Here is a 5,272-nt window from a genome sequence, read left to right on the forward strand (position 1 = left end):
GCAAAAGATGATATCAAAGGATCAGACTGTGACATTGCCATATTCATACAAATCTGATGATACTCTACAGGCTACAGAAGATTGCCTGAAGAGATCTTTCCACTCTAGGATAAGTCGGAGGCGCAACCTTCCAGGTGCAGGCAACTGTCCAACCGACAATTGCTATATTAAGTAAAAGACAAACCCAGCCGGTTTGACCTATGCCTTGGAAGCTTAAACCGCAATTAATGCCTCTGTTCAACCAATCAGATTCAAGGATTACCCTAAAGGTATCCGTTAACACTACAACAAAAAAGACTTTTGGCGACGCTTATATGCCAACGCATATTAAGCGTGGGTAAAAACTAAAAGATAAAAAAACTTTTCCCAACCTTTGTACCTATACAACCACCTTTATTTTTTAATATATATTTATAAACTTTCATAATAACCTTACAATTTAACTATTCTAATTTTTTATATTTTTATGTTTTACTTTTAAACTTTAAAAATATTTTATTTCATTATTTTATTTTTTTTTAAATTAAAATTGACTTAAAATTTTATTAACCATAAAATTTTATTATTATTTTTTATATAACATAGTTTTTTAATTTTTATAGTATTATTAATTTTGTTTTATTAAAATCGATTTTTTATTTAATAATTATTTAAATTTAATTAAATAAAAAGTAAAAAAATAATATAAACTAAAAAAAAATAATTAAACATTATATATATTTAAAAAAAAATTAACTTATATATTTTTTAAAATTAAGAATTATTCTATACGTAGAAAAGCCCAAATTCAATCCCAAATTCATTTTTGTTATTTTTTAACCTAATCAGTTCTTTCTTCACAGCAGCCAGTTCGTCTTCTCTGCAGCAGCCAATTCGTGAGTAGTCTCTCCATTCATCTCATCTCTATTTCTATGTATGTAAAATATTCATCTCAATTAAATTCTACAATTCTAGATTTGTGTTATCTGTGTTCCGATTCATCTCGAGTATGCTCATTGCCTCATTCTTCCTCGCCTTCAAGCCAAACGCAAACGAGACACTTCAACTGCTCCAATCCATGTTTGACGTGCTTCCACACGATATCACAGTCGAATGAAACGGTCGAGATTGCGTCTTCATCCGTAAGAATTGTTCCTGTTCTCCGTTATTAAATAATTATTTGATGAATATGACGTTTACAATTAGGGAAAACAGAGGATCTCTTCACGATATTAAGATCGATGCATACAAGGGTTTAGCTTTTCTTCCTAATTATACTAGGGCGGCTAGAGCTGGATCAATTGTTTCGTTAAATCTATTTTGTGGATGTTCGAGTGAGTTGCGGAACTACCCGATGGGTTACGTGATGGGAGAGAGTGATCGTATTGAATCTTTAGCAATTAGATTTGGGGTTAGTATTGAATCTGTTAATGAAATTGTTAATTCTGATTTCTGATAATGTTACTGTTGAATTCCTTTAAATTCAGGTACGTATCAATATCATCATCTTTTTGATTTCTTAATCTATTATTGCTTGATTGAAACAGAGTTTAATGTTTTTAACCTTTTTTTTTTCAAATGTTTGCAGTTCCTTTTAGCATAACTCTAGTTGTTTGATTTCTTAACTCGATCACACATTTCAAGCTAAAATAATCATTGTGTTGAACTTATGGTTCTGTAATATGCAGTCTGGGAAACTTATTATTGAAGATGATGATGACAAGGATGACGATGATGAGGATGATGATGACAAAGATGAAGATGACGTTGAAGATAAATTGTACAGATTGATTCAAATTCCAGTCTCTATTGTTCAAATACACATTTGTTTAAGACTGAGCTCTCTAGGGTTCTATATGAAATCAATATTGATGTTAATTAGCTTTCATGCTATCATATTCTGTGAACTGTGTTTGAGAGATGTCAGACATTCAAAAGAAATGATTTCCTCACAAAATTTAAAGAATACTCAATTAACTAATTTGTTTTTCAAGTACATGTAATGAAGAAGATTATGTTTGACTAAATGTGACAACATTTTGAGAAGATGGCAGGTCAAGTTGATGCAACTAGCAGATTAAAGCAAAGCAGAAGCGAGAAAAAGAGCAGGAAGGCAATGCTTAAGCTTGGAATGAAGTTCATTCCTGGTGTCAGCAGAGTAACTGTGAAGAAGAGCAAAAAAACAGATTTGGAGTTCTAAACTGCAACCCATCATCCAAAGAGTTCTTTCTGTTCATTTTTTTGGATCATGTGGGTAAAGAGATTATGTAAAAAGGTTAGATTCTATTCTATTCTAAGCTGTTCAGATCATTGGTCAGATGTGTAATATAACATTCTCATATAGATATATGCCTGTCATGGGGTTGCTGTTCCTTCATTTATTACCTGATGAGGTTAGCTTATTTTTATTTATAATCAGGTGGATTCCCATTTTTTCTAATATATTGATAATTAAGCTTTAGTGTTGTGCAGCTCTTGAAATAGAAGATAATACTACTAAAGAGAAGAGAGGAGGCTGAAAGTGAAAGCAATCATAAAAATCTGTAATTTTTCTTCTTCTTCTTATTAATTTTTGAATAATAATAATAATAAGAGAGAAGGAGAAGAAGAAGTTGTTGTCTGTTTCCTGATTCTTGAATGGATCTGGTTGGTTGGTTAAGTAGTGAGCAATGGTGACTGGAAAATGGTATAAGAAGAGGAGCTGTGTTTAATGGGAGAAATCAGGTCTGGAAATCCCTTTTTTTTATTATTCATTATTTATCATTCATTATTAAATGGCATCAATTGGTTTGTTCATCAATGGGTCAGGTTTTATTTATGCTGAAATGGCAGAAATGCCCATTTCTGACATCTATTAGTATTATTTTGATGGCTAATCAAATAGGGTCACAAGTATGATTAATGGAGCGAGGTTAATGGAGTAAATTAACGGGGAGTTAGAATAATGAATGTGGTTGTTGTTAACAGGGTTGAAGGTTGACTTTGGTATAGTGTATTCATTTATGAGCATTATAATAGTCCTTTCTATTTTTTTATGACAGGAAAGAAAAACATTGGCAACTTTTCTGGCTATGTGTGGTTGACTTGTTTTTAAATAAGAGCAAGACCTTCCGGTTTCCGTCTATGGATCGTTACTTGAAAGATGCAAGAGCTTCCGGTTCCCTCAACCTCTCCAACCGTTCACTAAGGTGATTCATCTCTCTTTACAGTTCATGATTCCTCAAGCTTTATCTCATTTTCTTCACTTGTAATCCTAATTAAGCGACTAATCGGATGGACTATCTTAGGTGTATTTGTTGGTTCTATTGTCTAGACTGTAGTTTGTTTGTTTGTTCATATACTGTTAATGTCTAGACTGTAGCTTGTATTCTTCTATGCGTGATCACTGGTGATCTAAACTGTTTATGTTTTTAAAGTCAGATGCATTTGTCTGTTTTTTTGAGATTTTTTGGAAAGAGATGTGTATTCTTCCATCTGCAGAAGGAAATAATCTTCTGCTTTAAGTACTTACAACTTATGCTTACCTTCTTACTATATCCTTACAACACTTAGTATGCCTAAGAGAAATCATTCGTTGTTAAAGATATGTTCCTAGATGAGAAATTTGTTAAATATGTTTTTTATGTCTTAGTTGTTCTTATTTTGTATCAGTGAAGTGCCAAATGAAGTATACAAAAGCATGGATGCTATTGGAGGCAGTGAGAAATGGTGGGATGTAATATTCGCATTCCTTCATTTTTAACATTCTGAATCAGCTAAGATAAATTGACATAAGATGTTACTAAAGAAAGTTAATGTTTGTAGACCGTGGAGCTACAGAAGCTTATTTTAGCGCATAATAACATTGAATCGTTGAGGGAAGATCTCAGAAACTTGCCTTTATTGTCTGTACTTAATGTTAGACACAATCCCTCCTGCCGGCTGCCATAGGCGAGTATGTATTGTTCATTTCTTTCTAGTAACTGGTTTCTTTAGATTTATTTAATTTGTATTTGTTCTTTTTTGAGGTCTTGTATTTTAATTGTCCCTCTTTTTGCTTAATCATTTTGTGTTTTGGAAATGGCATCGTCCAATTGATGATCTGTATGATTGTTTCACAGGCTTCACATGCTAAAATCATTAGATGTTTCATTTAACATGATATCCAGCATACCTGAAGAAATTGGATCGGCAACTGCTTTGGTCAAGTAGGCTCTTTACCTTGACTTTTTCTTCATTTGTTAAGAGGTGTAGTTGGCAACTCCATGTGTGCATATTTTTTTCCTGATTATTTGAGGTTGGACACATGATACTCCAATTGCTTTACCTGGATAAGATTATATTTTCATTGTACAATGAACAATCATATGATTCATTTTCTTAAAAATTTAATGATTTATCCATCTTTGTGTCAATGCTGTTAGGATATTAGCTTCGAATAAAATATGGACAGTGAGTTCAGTATGTACGTGTCACGAGAAAAAATATTAGTTATGCATCTATATAGACAGGTGCATATCATTTCTTGTTTGCATGAATTTTAATTTTGTGGTTTGTAGGTTTAAATGCTCAAATAATCAACTAAAAGATCTTCCAGGCTCCATAGGACGTTGTTCAGATTTGTCAGAGTTCAAAGGTAAGACTGCAATGGATCTTTACATTACAAGGCTTATTTAAAACAAATACAAAGATTAAACCTAGCTTTTCGAAACTCTAAAAGTTTCTGGGTTTTTTCATTTCGGAATCATAGTTTCCACTTTTTGTTCTAGTTACATATCTATAATTAATTCACATCGATATACCTTTTTTTTATTTCTTATCTTAAAAATAATATCCATTTACATAATTGCAGTGGAGGCCGAAGAGAAGATCAAGTAGATAAAAATCATCCATTTCAAATTTTTATTTCATTTTTGTTGTTCAAAACTACTTTGTTTGTTTGAGATTTTTGTGACTATGATATGATTTTATTAAATAATTTTATAAGATAATTTTGTTGGGAGAATTTATGTTAATTTTGTTATAATTAAAAATTTTGTATGAAATAATTTTTCTTAATAATTATTTAATTTAAAAATAAAAATGTTCAGGTAAAATTGTAAAAAAAATAAATATTATAATATAAAAGAATTGTTAAAAATTAAACATACTTTTAGCAACGCTTAAATTATGTTTACCGACGCTTAATTTAGCGTTGCTATAACTTACGCCCACACCGCTTCTAGCAACGCAAGAATAAGCGTCGGTAACATTTTTGGCGACGCTTTTAAGGGTTGGCAGAAGTCTTTTTAAGCGTCGCCGTAAGTCAATTTTG

At 31.5% G+C, this 5,272-nt stretch overlaps 2 long non-coding RNA genes across 3 annotated transcripts; both read left to right on the forward strand.

Annotated features, from left to right (window-relative positions):
• Window positions 1-785: 785 nt before the first annotated feature.
• LOC124941998 lies at window positions 786-3,110 on the forward strand. Of its 2 annotated transcripts, XR_007099653.1 has the most exons (5): window positions 786-875; window positions 955-1,121; window positions 1,668-2,254; window positions 2,452-2,703; window positions 3,021-3,110. It is a non-coding gene; the product is annotated as an uncharacterized LOC124941998 (long non-coding RNA). The 2 variants fall into 2 exon arrangements; XR_007099652.1 differs by lacking the exon at window positions 3,021-3,110 and having other exon boundaries at window positions 2,452-2,704.
• A 669-nt stretch (window positions 3,111-3,779) lies between these two features.
• On the forward strand, window positions 3,780-4,847 carry LOC124942018. The gene is made up of 4 exons (XR_007099654.1): window positions 3,780-3,913; window positions 4,080-4,166; window positions 4,518-4,594; window positions 4,811-4,847. It is a non-coding gene; the product is annotated as an uncharacterized LOC124942018 (long non-coding RNA).
• Window positions 4,848-5,272: the final 425 nt, after the last annotated feature.

This window comes from Impatiens glandulifera, chromosome 1, assembly GCF_907164915.1.
Source record: "Impatiens glandulifera chromosome 1, dImpGla2.1, whole genome shotgun sequence".
NCBI lineage: Eukaryota > Viridiplantae > Streptophyta > Magnoliopsida > Ericales > Balsaminaceae > Impatiens > Impatiens glandulifera.